Source organism: Chanodichthys erythropterus, chromosome 15, assembly GCF_024489055.1.
Source record: "Chanodichthys erythropterus isolate Z2021 chromosome 15, ASM2448905v1, whole genome shotgun sequence".
Taxonomy (NCBI): domain Eukaryota; kingdom Metazoa; phylum Chordata; class Actinopteri; order Cypriniformes; family Xenocyprididae; genus Chanodichthys; species Chanodichthys erythropterus.
Window position 1 is genome coordinate 13,319,723 of NC_090235.1, and position 15,278 is coordinate 13,335,000.

Below are 15,278 nucleotides of genomic sequence, written 5' to 3' on the forward strand. Positions count from 1 at the left end.
GGTATTATGTATGTATATTTATTTTAATTTTAATGTGTTTAAAATTATTCATTTTAATTTAATTTTAATTGATTTAAAATTTCTATTAAAATTTTATATTAATTGTGATATTTTGGTTGTTTTATTTTAAAAATTATGTATTTATTTTATTTCTAATTTACTTAAAATAAAATATTTTTATTTAGTGTTTTGTTTTTAATTTTTATTGTATTTTATTTAAAATAAAATATTTCATAACTTCTAATTGTTTTATTTTTGTTGCTTTATTTTAAAATTATTTTACTTTAAATTATTTAATTTTTTTAACTTATTTTAATTGATTTAAAAAATCTTTCATTATTTTATTTTGGTTGTTTTAATTTTTAACTATTTATTTTAATTGTATTTTTTTATGATTTTTTGGTGATTTAATGAATTATTGGGTCATCACATTATTGTGGTTCACTCTGTGTTTGCGTGACGCAGGATTTGGCGAGTCGTTCTGGGCAGATGTGTGTTTGTTCTGATCACAGAGCAGAAACTGAACAATCACTCTGACTCAGATTCCCAGAGGTGAGCCGACATTCACGGTCCTCACACACAACAACAAACAAACAAACAAACACAAAAACCTGCTGTGAACCGTAAACAAACACAACACCTGAGATGACCAACAGACAAATACTCAAAGCTGTACAAACAAACTCAAATCATTAAATGTACAAATAAAGCAAACAGTCCCATCTAAACAGCTTTTAATATTTCCCATGATTCCTGGTAAGATGTATACTGTAGAAGGAAAGAGAATTTGCATGCTTTTATCCAAAGCTCTTACACAGCTTTACATCTCATCAATTGCAGTCCCAGGGAATCGAACCCATGACCTCAGCGTTGCGAGCGACATGATCTTCTGCTTGAGGAACGTTTGCCATCTGTTGAACTGAGGTGGCATTTCTGGGTCAGAGATGTTAAGTACCAGCGACGCCCGTCGTCACGGTGACCGGCTGATGAGCAGGGACAGATTCTGATTGGCCATTTCACGGTTTGCAGGTTCAAGGAAGCCAGCGGATGAAATGACGGCTCACTTTCACTCCACCTGAGATCTGTCGCTTTCATGATGAACATCAGGATTATTCAAACCTCACACACACGGTCTGCTCTGAAGAGTGACTGGAGCGAAGACGGGAAGAAAATAGACTGAAAAGAGGAAACAGACAGAGTGAAATGAGATCCAGCAGAGATCAGGAGCAGCACCTCGGGTGCATGAGTAATTACCATGGAAACGGGTCCATTTCCCTGTGCATTATGGGGTGCATTGTGTCCCTGAAGGCCTATTGTAGTTTCAAAACACAACAACATGAGCACAGAATGAGAGATTACGGCTGTGTTCACATCCTTCTACTGCACACTGCAGTGCATACTTCTGAGCAGAACTTCTTGTCAGCCGAAAACCTCTGAGCTAAAATATTTATCTTTACTTGAAGTAAATTTAAAGTAATTTTTCAATAATTTAACAACACAATCATGTTTACGGTTCTCTGATGACAGTAATTGGTCACATGACAAGCAGCTGAACAAACAAAATATTTCCATCTTTTTTATTTTTAAATTATTTTATTTCAAATATTTCATATTTTTAGTAATCGTTTTATTGTTTTATTTATTTAAATTTTATTTCATATATTTAATCTTTTTAGTAAGTGTTTTATTTTTTTATTTTATTTTAATTTTAAATATTTCATATTTTCAATAATCGTTGTTTTTTATGTATTTATATAGATTTAATTTAATTTATTTAATCTTTTTCAGAAGTGTTTTATTTTGTTTTTATTTTATTTTAATTTTAATTTTCATATTTTCAATAATCGTTGTCTTTTATGTATTTATTTAAATTTAATTTAATTTATTTAATCTTTTTAAGAAGTGTTTTATTTTGTTTTTATTTTATTTTTATTTTAATTTTCATATTTTCAATAATCGTGGTTTTTTATGTATTTGTTTAAATTTTATTTAATTTATTTAATCTTTTTCAGAAGTGTTTTATTTTGTTTTTATTTTATTTTTATTTTAATTTTCATATTTTCAATAATCGTTGTTTTTTATGTATATATTTAAATTTTATTTAATTTATTTAATCTTTTTAAGAAGTGTTTTATTTTGTTTTTATTTTATTTTTATTTTCATATTTTTTGTAATCGTTTTATTGTTTGTGTATTTATTTAAATTTTATTTCATATATTTAATCTTTTTCATAAGTGTTTTATTTTGTTTTTATTTTGTTTTAATTTTAATTTTCATATTTTCAATAATCTTTGTTTTTTATGTATTTATTTAAATTTAATTTAATTTATTTAATCTTTTTCAGAAGTGTTTTATTTTGTTTTTATTTTATTTTTATTTTAATTTTCATATTTTCAATAATCGTGTTTTTTTATGTATTTGTTTAAATTTTATTTAATTTATTTAATCTTTTTCAGAAGTGTTTTATTTTGTTTTTATTTTATTTTTATTTTAATTTTCATATTTTCAATAATCGTTGTTTTTTATGTATATATTTAAATTTTATTTAATTTATTTAATCTTTTTCAGAAGTGTTTTATTTTGTTTTTATTTTATTTTTATTTTCATATTTTTAGTAATCGTTTTATTGTTTGTGTATTTATTTAATTTTAATTCATATATTTAATCTTTTTCGTGTTTTATTTTGTTTTTATTTTATGTTAAATATTTAATATTTTTAGTAACCATTATTATTTTTCTAAAGTACTAAAATAACTAAAATTAAAATAATAAAAAAAAACTATATAGGAATTAAAAAAAAATAAAAAAGGACAAAAACACAAAATTAAAATAAAAACAACATAAAAAATATAATTCAAGATGTTTTTGAATGATGAATTATGAATATCAATGAATTATTTTTACATTTTTAAATTATTTTCAGTTATTTTTCATTTTAATTTTTGTTAAAGTTTTATTTTGTTATGTTTTTCTCATCTTTGCTAGTTTATATGTAAAAAAATGTATTTCAGTTATACTTTCAGTAATTTTAGTACTGTTATTTTTCAGTTATATATATATATATATATATATATATATATATATATATATATATTATGTTTTTCATTTTATTTGACTATATATAATACATTTTACACTTTATAAACTTTTTATAATGTCTACATAATAGTTTTATCTGAGGCATCACGCTTTAACGCTGCATGTAAATAAATCTGTTTCCCTCACGATTTAGACAGTAAATGACAGAATAATCCTGAAGGAAACACATTTAGACACACATAATCAGTCGTGCCGTACTGCCCGTGTTTACGCTCCACTGCCTCGTTTCTGATTCAACACGCGTCCAGCCAGAAACACTGCTGAGGGACAAAGCCTGCATCTCAAACCGGCCTGTCCGGGCTGATCCACAGCGCTCAGATTAACATGCCAGCGTGTGTTTGGCAGGGTCAGGAGCGACAACAGTCTATTCTATGTGTGTGAACGCACTGCATTAGAGTCGCCGCAGCACTTTAAAAATCACCACTAGTTTACGATATAAACACTGCATGATTATGATCGTTTCGAGCTGCACGACACAAACAGAGTAAAACGGAAAAAACGTCTACATTTAGACAGGAAAATGTACAAATCAATTAATCCAAACTTTTCCAAAGGCAAAACTGGTCATTTATGTAAATACATCCATGAATATTCATAAGGGGTGCAGTGTTTGATTTAAAATTAAACTAAAATATTTATTTAAGATTTATTTAAAATATTTAACCAATAGCCTGAAATATAAAAACACAAATATTTATTTGGATAATATTATACTAATAAATTAAGTACATGATATAAGCAAATAATGAATAAGATTACAAAATTAAATAACTATAAAATATAAAAACACTAAAAAAATAAGTAATCATTTGACTTTTCATCGGCTAGGTTGGTTAAATGCAAACTAATCACTCTAAATAAAATCTTGTCACTAGTACAGTCAATACAGTGATTCAATGCTTACATTAATGCAATGAAATTTAAGTTGATAATATCAAACCAGATGAGTAAAATCTGATGACAAACTTTGATGTTGGCTTGACAAAGCCTTGTCTGAAAGTATGAAATAACTTTGAAAAGTTTGAGTTCTAGCACACTGCTAACATATTTTAACACATTTTTAACATGATTTAGCATTTTGCTAACATGTTTCTAACACAATTTATAATTGCAAGCATGTTTTTAACATGTTGCTATCATGATTTAACATAGCTACCATGTTTTAGCATGTTGCAGGCATGTTTTTAACATAAATTAACACATTACTAACATGTTTTAACAAGTTGCTAGCATTTTTTAACACATTGTTAACATGATTTAACATGTTGCTAACATGTTTCTAACATGAATTAACACATAAGTGTCCGACATCCCACATTTCATTTTATCCGTTAATTTAGTGCATCATCCTGGTATTTAAAGTGCACTTTTTCTTTTTGGAATGTTCTGTGTGAACGCACTACTCACATTATTTATACTTAAAAACATCACAGAATAGTGCATAAATACGCAAATTGGGACGCACCTATAGCTAGCATGTTTTAGCATGATTTAACATATAGCTAACATGTCTTTAACATGTTTTGCTAAGTATGATTTAGCCCATTGCTAGCATGTTTTTAAAACATCACAGAATAGTGTATAAGTACGCGAATTGGGACGCACCTATAGCTAGCATGTTTTAGCATGATTCAACACATAGCTAACATGTCTTTAACATGTTGCCAAGTATGATTTAGCCCATTGATAGCATGTTTTTAAAACATCACAGAACAGTGCATAAGTATGCGAATTGGGACGCACCTATAGCTAGCATTTTTTAGCATGATTCAACACATAGCTAACATGTCTTTAACATGTTGCTAAGTATGATTTAGCCCATTGCTAGCATGTTTTTAAAACATCACAGAATAGTGTATAAGTACGCGAATTGGGACGCACCTATAGCTAGCATGTTTCTGCATGATTCAACACATAGCTAACATGTCTTTAATATGTTGCCAAGTATGATTTATCCCATTGCTAGCATGTTTTTAAAACATCACAGAATAGTGCATAAGTACGCGAATTGGGACGCACCTATAGCTAGCATGTTTTAGCATGATTTAACACATAGCTAACATGTCTTTAATATGTTGCTAAGTATGATTTAGCCCATTGATAGCATGTTTTTAAAACATCACAGAACAGTGCATAAGTACGCGAATTGGGACGCACCTATAGCTAGCATGTTTTAGCATGATTTAACACATAGCTAACATGTCTTTAACATGTTTTGCTAAGTATGATTTAGCCCATTGCTAGCATTTTTTTAAAACATCACAGAATAGTGCATAAGTACGCGAATTGGGACGCACCTATAGCTAGCATGTTTTAGCATGATTCAACACATAGCTAACATGTCTTTAACATGTTTTGCTAAGTATGATTTAGCCCATTGCTAGCATTTTTTTAAAACATCACAGAATAGTGCATAAGTACGCGAATTGAGACGCACCTAGAGCTAGCATGTTTTAGCATGATTTAACACATAGCTAACATGTATTTAATATGTTGCTAAGTATGATTTAGCCCATTGATAGCATGTTTTTAAAACATCACAGAACAGTGCATAAGTACGCGAATTGGGACGCACCTATAGCTAGCATGTTTTAGCATGATTTAACACATAGCTAACATGTCTTTAACATGTTTTGCTAAGTATGATTTAGCCAATTGCTAGCATTTTTTTAAAACATCACAGAATAGTGTATAAGTACGCGAATTGGGACGCACCTATAGCTAGCATGTTTTAGCATGATTTAACACATAGCTAACATGTCTTTAACATGTTGCCAAGTATGATTTAACCCATTGCTAGCATGTTTTTAAAACATCACAGAATAGTGTATAAGTACGCGAATTGGGACGCACCTATAGCTAGCAAGTTTTTTAGCATGATTTAACACATAGCTAACATGTCTTTAACCTATTGCTAAGTATGATTTAGTCCATTGCTATCATGTTTTTAAACATAACAGAATAGTGCATAAGTATGCGAATTGGGACGCACCTATAGCTAGCATGTTTTAGCATGATTTAACACATAGCTAACATGTCTTTAACATGTTGTCAAGTATGATTTAACCCATTGCTAGCATGTTTTTAAAACATCACAAAATATTGCATAAGTATGCGAATTGAGATGCACCTATAGCTAGCATGTTTTAGCATGATTTAACACATAGCTAACATGTCTTTAACATGTTGCCAAGTATGATTTAGCCCATTGCTAGCATGTTTTTAAAACATCACAGAATAGTGCATAAGTATGCGAATTGAGATGCACCTAGAGCTAGCATGTTTTAGCATGATTTAACACATAGCTAACATGTCTTTAACATGTTTTGCTAAGTATGATTTAGCCCATTGCTAGCATGTTTTTAAAACATCACAGAATAGTGTATAAGTACGCGAATTGGGACGCACCTATAGCTAGCAAGTTTTTTAGCATGATTTAACACATAGCTAACATGTCTTTAACATATTGCTAAGTATGATTTAGTCCATTGCTATCATGTTTTTAAAACATAACAGAATAGTGCATAAGTATGCGAATTGGGACGCACCTATAGCTAGCATGTTTTAGCATGATTTAACACATAGCTAACATGTCTATAACATGTTGTCAAGTATGATTTAACCCATTGCTAGCATGTTTTTAAAACATCACAAAATATTGCATAAGTATGCGAATTGAGATGCACCTATAGCTAGCATGTTTTAGCATGATTTAACACATAGCTAACATGTCTTTAACATGTTGCCAAGTATGATTTAGCCCATTGCTAGCATGTTTTTAAAACATCACAGAATAGTGCATAAGTATGCGAATTGAGATGCACCTAGAGCTAGCATGTTTTAGCATGATTTAACACATAGCTAACATGTCTTTAACATGTTTTGCTAAGTATGATTTAGCCCATTGCTAGCATGTTTTTAAAACATCACAGAATAGTGTATAAGTACGCGAATTGGGACGCACCTATAGCTAGCATGTTTTAGCATGATTTCACACATATCTAACATGTCTTTAACATGTTGCCAAGTATGATATAGCCCATTGCTAGCATGTTTTTAAAACATCACAGAACAGTGCATAAATACGCGAATTGGGACGCACCTATAGCTAGCATTTTTTAGTATGATTTAACACATAGCTAACATGTCTTTAACATGTTGCTAAGTATGATTTAGCCCATTGCTAGCATGTTTTTAAAACATCACAGAATAGTGCATAAGTATGCGAATTGGGACGCACCTATAGCTAGCATGTTTTAGCATGATTTAACACATAGCTAACATGTCTTTAACATGTTGTCAAGTATGATTTAACCCATTGCTAGCATGTTTTTAAAACATCACAAAATATTGCATAAGTATGCGAATTGAGATGCACCTATAGCTAGCATGTTTTAGCATGATTTAACACATAGCTAACATGTCTTTAACATGTTTTGCTAAGTATGATTTAGCCCATTGCTAGCATGTTTTTAAAACATCACAGAATAGTGTATAAGTACGCGAATTGGGACGCACCTATAGCTAGCATGTTTTAGCATGATTTAACACATAGCTAACATGTCTTTAACATGTTGCTAAGTATGATTTAGCCCATTGCTAGCATGTTTTTAAAACATCACAGAATAGTGCATAAGTACGCAAATTGGGACGCACCTATAGCTAGCATGTTTTAGCATGATTTAACACATAGCTAACATGTCTTTAACATGTTGTCAAGTATGATTTAACCCATTGCTAGCATGTTTTTAAAACATCACAAAATATTGCATAAGTATGCGAATTGAGATGCACCTATAGCTAGCATGTTTTAGCATGATTTAACACATAGCTAACATGTCTTTAACATGTTTTGCTAAGTATGATTTAGCCCATTGCTAGCATGTTTTTAAAACATCACAGAATAGTGTATAAGTACGCGAATTGGGACGCACCTATAGCTAGCATTTTTTAGTATGATTTAACACATAGCTAACATGTCTTTAACATGTTGCTAAGTATGATTTAGCCCATTGCTAGCATGTTTTTAAAACATCACAGAATAGTGCATAAGTATGCGAATTGGGACGCACCTATAGCTAGCATGTTTTAGCATGATTTAACACATAGCTAACATGTCTTTAACATGTTGTCAAGTATGATTTAACCCATTGCTAGCATGTTTTTAAAACATCACAAAATATTGCATAAGTATGCGAATTGAGATGCACCTATAGCTAGCATGTTTTAGCATGATTTAACACATAGCTAACATGTCTTTAACATGTTTTGCTAAGTATGATTTAGCCCATTGCTAGCATGTTTTTAAAACATCACAGAATAGTGTATAAGTACGCGAATTGGGACGCACCTATAGCTAGCATGTTTTAGCATGATTTAACACATAGCTAACATGTCTTTAACATGTTGCTAAGTATGATTTAGCCCATTGCTAGCATGTTTTTAAAACATCACAGAATAGTGCATAAGTACGCAAATTGGGACGCACCTATAGCTAGCATGTTTTAGCATGATTTAACACATAGCTAACATGTCTTTAACATGTTGTCAAGTATGATTTAACCCATTGCTAGCATGTTTTTAAAACATCACAAAATATTGCATAAGTATGCGAATTGAGATGCACCTATAGCTAGCATGTTTTAGCATGATTTAACACATAGCTAACATGTCTTTAACATGTTTTGCTAAGTATGATTTAGCCCATTGCTAGCATGTTTTTAAAACATCACAGAATAGTGTATAAGTACGCGAATTGGGACGCACCTATAGCTAGCATGTTTTAGCATGATTTAACACATAGCTAACATGTCTTTAACATGTTGCCAAGTATGATTTAACCTATTGCTAGCATGTTTTTAAAACATCACAAAATATTGCATAAGTATGCGAATTGAGATGCACCTATAGCTAGCATTTTTAGTATGATTTAACACATAGCTAACATGTCTTTAACATGTTGCTAAGTATGATTTAGCCCATTGCTAGCATGTTTTTAAAACATCACAGAATAGTGCATAAGTACGCGAATTGGGACGCACCTATAGCTAGCATGTTTTAGCATGATTTAACACATAGCTAACATGTCTTTAACATGTTTTGCTAAGTATGATTTAGCCCATTGCTAGCATGTTTTTAAAACATCACAGAATAGTGCATAAGTACGCAAATTGGGACGCACCTATAGCTAGCATGTTTTAGCATGATTTAACACATAGCTAACATGTCTTTAACATGTTTTGCTAAGTATGATTTAGCCCATCGCTAGCATGTTTTTAAAATATCACAGAATAGTGCATAAGTACGCAAATTGGGACGCACCTATAGCTAGCATGTTTTAGCATGATTTAACACATAGCTAACATGTCTTTAATATGTTGCTAAGTATGATTTAGCCCATTGCTAGCATGTTTTTAAAACATCACAGAATAGTGTATAAGTACGCGAATTGGGACGCACCTATAGCTAGCATGTTTTAGCATGATTTAACACATAGCTAACATGTCTTTAACATGTTGCCAAGTATGATTTAACCTATTGCTAGCATGTTTTTAAAACATCACAAAATATTGCATAAGTATGCGAATTGAGATGCACCTATAGCTAGCATGTTTTAGCATGATTTAACACATAGCTAACATGTCTTTAACATGTTGCCAAGTATGATTTAGCCCATTGCTAGCATGTTTTTAAAACATCACAGAATAGTGCATAAGTTTGCGAATTGAGATGCACCTAGAGTTAGCATGTTTTAGCATGATTTAACACATAGCTAACATGTCTTTAACATGTTTTGCTAAGTATGATTTAGCCCATTGCTAGCATGTTTTTAAAACATCACAGAATAGTGTATAAGTACGCGAATTGGGACGCACCTATAGCTAGCATGTTTTAGCATGATTTCACACATATCTAACATGTCTTTAACATGTTTTGCTAAGTATGATTTAGCCCATTGCTAGCATGTTTTTAAAACATCACAGAACAGTGCATAAATACGCGAATTGGGACGCACCTATAGCTAGCATTTTTTAGTATGATTTAACACATAGCTAACATGTCTTTAACATGTTGCTAAGTATGATTTAGCCCATTGCTAGCATGTTTTTAAAACATCACAGAATAGTGCATAAGTATGCGAACTGGTACGCACCTATAGCTAGCATGTTTTTAGCATGATTTAACACATAGCTAACATGTTTTTAACATGTTTTGCTAAGTATGATTTAGCCCATCGCTAGCATGTTTTTAAAACATCACAGAATAGTGCATAAGTATGCGAATTAAGATGCACCTATAGCTAGCATATTTTAGCATTATTTAACACATAGCTAACAAGTCTTTAACATAAGGAACTATGAAGCCCTAAATTTAATACTGATTAGTTAATCTTTGTTCCATATTAGTTAATAGCTGTTGCTAAAGTGTTAAATAAGTAGATTTGTTCTGCATTACTTCCTGCATGGTTACAGAATAATGACGGACCATTATTCTAAAGTGTTACCAAAACACATCACATTACATACTGAACAAAATGATAAAAATTTAGATTAATTGGTTTTACTGAAGTCAAAAATATTATTTGATATCGCTGAATCAACCTAAATACATTAATTTATATCAACTTATACCAACCAACAAAATAGGTTTCTATGGGTTAAATCAGGTAGCAATTGCAGGTTACAACTTTTTCAGCATAAAAATGGGTTGCGAATGCCGTTGCATGTAGAAATGAACAAACATACCAGTTTTAAACCCACTTGCATTACGAACGGAGCATCTGAATGGTTGTGTGGTGATCAACAGCAGGTCAGTCAACAGAGTCGTAAATAAGGAGAACGGCTCTGTAAGTCCTTCAGTATCCTGTGAAACAGAGAGATGTGAAATCAATGCTGCTTGGATGAGACACATTAGTAAAGAGCGTAAAGCCATCACACAGATTGTATCTCAAACTAAATCCATAAATCCATCACTCTTAATCCGGTGTGTGTGTGTTCGAGAGCTGCTGTCAGTGTGTTACAGTGTGTTTGTCCAGTGCTTTCATTCAGAAACGGCTGATTTATCAATATGAGACGACTCGAGTGGCGGTGTAAAGGTATAACGCGGATGTGGTTGACCGGTCACGGGCGGCGCAGGTACGTGTCAGTCGTCGTACATCTCAGTTCTCAGCTCATGCGAAGCTTGACAACTCAACATAGATCAAGCTCGTGTTCAAGGAAACTCAACACAGTGGAGGATTAAAACGGCATGTTTTTGAAGCAGAAGGCCAATAGCAGAATAAGACAAATTGCATCTGAAAATGATGCATTTTTTATGACTCCAGATTTGTTGCCAGTAATCCATAATTAAAATGTTACAAAGACATAAAACACTGTTAGACAAATGTACAAATTTTGCGATGTTTTCTACTCACAGCTAATTCTGTATGGCACATTATTTTAAAACTGACCAATGATGCACCAGAGTTTTTATCATTAGCTAAAACTAAAATCATTAAAAAAATTATTACATGAATTATTAAACATTAAAATAACAAACATATAAAAATTAATGGAGATAAAATAGAATTTAAAAAGCTATTTTATTTGAACTATAGTTGCAACGCTATCTTTGCTTAACGCAGCAAATCGGAAATCAATTCTTCTTCACGGCTCAGAATGCAAACACAGGAAGTTGTGCTGTGTTGCCATAAGCAACCACTGTTTTAGAGCAGCGAAGAAGTGAAAAATGGTTATTTATTAGAAATAAAACTAAATAAGATGCTAAATGAATTACTTTAAAGTGTATCTCAAGCCTACCTTTCTCATTCGGCACTGTTTCCATTTTCGAGACGAATGCTAAACTATTAGGCTATTTACTTCACTCGCATTATCAACAACATCCTTCACATAACAGCACAGGCAGGCGGTGGTCACAGGACGGCAGATTGTATTACAGAATTGAATTGAGCATTATAAAGTTTTATATGTTTGGTTGATTGTATTTTATTTTAATATTTAACAGCTGCAATATCAAGTAAGCAATGCAAGAATTTGTGTGCGTGCGCATGGGGCGCCGGCGCGACCACTGGAACATTTTTTTTCCTAAACTGTACTCCATAATTTATGGTTTATGGTCGTAATTTAAAAGCCAGACATAATTCATACATTTACAAAAGACATTTAAATAACGAAAACAAACAGAATGTCTGTTTCCTTTTCTAGATCGTTGGAGTGCGCCACAATGAACCACTTTCGATTTGTTAATATGTAGACCTAATTATATGGTGAAATATTTTGCATAGCCTATAGGCATAAATATTCCTTTTTATTGTATATGTGTTATGTAAGCCTATAGTTTTATTCAGAACTTGGTATCGGCCGATACCCTGAGCTCAGGTATCGGAACCGGTATCGGGAATGGAAAAGGGGTATCGGAACATCTCTAAAAATAACTAAAACTAATTAAACTTAAAAACTATACAGACATATTTAATTTAATAGACATATTAAAGTGTTAGTTCACCCAAAAATTTAATTTGCATTAATTACTCATCCTCATGTCATCCCAAACCTGTAAGACCTTCATTCATCTTCAGAACACAAAGTTAGTTACTGTTGCTTCGTCCAACAAGCCATGGCGCTATCACGCCACACAGAGGAAAAAATACATTGCGGAGCAAAAAGGACACTGACAACACGTCAACAGACAAGACAGAGCAAGTTACTTATGATATTAAATTTACTTAACTTAAGTCCCAGCTTTCAAATTGTGTAATTTTAAAACAAAATTCAAAGAATAAAAAAAACGTTTTGTGGCTCTTTAATGCTTCATGCGCCTCAGCTCAAGCAGCTCGTAAACCGATCATCTCTTCCAACTAGCTAATTTATAGCATCCAATAAACATGAATGAACATCAGAAGGAATGTTGTTTCAAACGCAGAAAGACATCAGTACACACCATTTTTCAAGTTCAAGTCCAACGAGGTTAATCTTCTAACTCCTGACTGCTTTGTCGGACAAAATAGCAGATTCGGCATTATGATTAGTTAGATCACTTGTCAATCAAACTCCCGGCGAAGGGTCAATTAAGATATTTTTGATAAAATCCAAGAGGTTTCTGATCCACTTATAGGCAGCAACGTCAATGCACTTCTCAAGGTCCAGAAAGGTACTAAAAACATTGTTAAAACAGTCGACGTGACTGCAGTGGTTCAACCTTAATGTTATGAAGTGACAAGAATACATTTGTGTGCAAAAACAAAACAAAAATAATGACTTTATTCAACAATTTGAACTGTTGTCATACACAGCTGATGCAGTAAACGCAGTGCAGACCTTCCTTGTTTTATGTCAGAACGCTGGCTCACTATTAGCCGACACTGTTCACGTGAGCAGGACTATGCATGTGTGCAGGCATGGGTGTCAGGAGTGACGCAATGACTTTACCAATTGGCGATTGGCTCTTTTATTTTGAAGGCGGGACTTATTCAGCCATATTGCACGTTGCAACTTCTTCTAGCGGTGTTCGATTTCAGGTTTTTTTTTGAGTCTTCTCCAACTCCCGACTCCCACCGTAAAAAGAGGTGCTAACCCTGCTTCTAAATTACAAGTGTGAAACTTTCCTTAACCCGAAAAGCTCTCTGACATGGTGTAATATGTCAGTGTCCGAATTCCTCGCTTCATTTCGTTCACCCCTTGCTTATATAGTGCACTCAACTGCCAGGCACTATTTAGGGATTAGAGCATCAGTAAACAAGTGAGTGATTTCAGACACATCTATGGAGTTGACAATGAGAGTCGATTCCTGTGCTGGAGTTGAACTCGAAGAATCAACTTTTTGGAGTCGACTCCTCATAACTACTTTCTCAGATTCATAAGTAAGGCCCTGTCCCAAACGGCACACTTCATAGGCACTTAAGCCCTAAGTATACTTTATTTTTTATGTGTACAGTGTACAACACACTTCTACAAGCAGGTCGCAAATGTGTTTTTAAATGTATTTTTATTTAAAGGTGGATAAATCTGCATAAACAGAAAAGAACGCATGCAAGCTACAGCGACAAATGAGGCCTACGTAGATGACAGATTGTGCAAAGATATGCGCCCTCGATGTGTACTTCTACCCAACAGTCAAAGCGTCTTTACGGCAAGAAAGTGTGGAAGATTGTGAGTGTTTAAGGTGCTATTTGAGACAGGGCCTAATATGAGCACACCATCTTTGTATAACACACCTTAAGCGGTCATAATAATCTATGATGCAGACAGACCTTCTGCCGATCAGTCAGAGAGACTGATGTTGTGTTCGACAGTGTCCAGCGTGCAGTCCGCACTCAGAAGCTCATTAAAAACAGCCTCCTGGTGTCTTTTCATCTGCATTATGACAGAGCGTTTTGTTAGGCAGAATATTACTGCTGCCAAAGCAAGAAATCTCAATCTGTTTGAGATATTTCTCCCGTTGTGAAGGGGAGATTGGCAGCGGAAAGTAAAATGTGAGATAAACACGCCGTGCGACGAGGTGCCAGGTGTAGTGATGATGCGCGCTCTTAATGAGCTCTGTTTCCGCTGGCGTCCTGCGCTGAAGTGCCGGAGCAGCTCGCCGGATCAGATTTCACCCAGCCAGCAGATTTCGGCAGCTCCTTTGTGTTGCGCCGCACTGTTTATCATGGGGAATTTGATATCCACAAAGTCCTGGCACAGCAAACACAGACGGTTCCATCACAAATCACACAACTCATGATGAGCAGCACAAACGAGTTTATCTAAAAAAAATAAAACTGACTTCTTCAAGACTTTAGAGGACATTATGACTGTCATATTTCACTATTTTACAAACAGCTTAATGCAGTTGCTACATTTAGTTAGTCCTGCTGTAACCCGCTGCATCAAAACGCTTGAGTTAAGAAATCCATCCCAGGCGCAGACGTTTAGGACAGCGCTAGTCCTGCAGAACGAGCCTCTCTGATGAGAAATCAATGTGTACAGACAGACAGTTTAAGCCGCAGAGCTGCAGAAAGCGTGTCTCTTCTTCAGCGCAGGAACGAGGGATCAGCGTGTCATTCTGTCCCGGAGACGGTGTGGATCGTTTCTAATCCTGCTCTGATGAGCGTCGTCTCAGAAACAGAAGGATGACATTTCACCTGCTCTCTCTGCACACTTTCATCAGTCCAGCGGACATGAGTTTTAGATTGTTGTAGGTTT

At 33.4% G+C, this 15,278-nt stretch overlaps 1 long non-coding RNA gene across 1 annotated transcript in view; it reads right to left on the reverse strand.

Moving 5' to 3' along the window:
- Positions 1-10,780: 10,780 nt before the first annotated feature.
- The window catches only part of LOC137037069 (uncharacterized), a 20,745-nt gene continuing 16,247 nt past the window's right edge, over positions 10,781-15,278 (reverse strand). Inside the window, exon 3 of the long non-coding RNA XR_010897240.1 lies at positions 10,781-10,962. This is a non-coding gene — a long non-coding RNA (uncharacterized lncRNA). The remainder of the gene's footprint in view (positions 10,963-15,278) is intronic.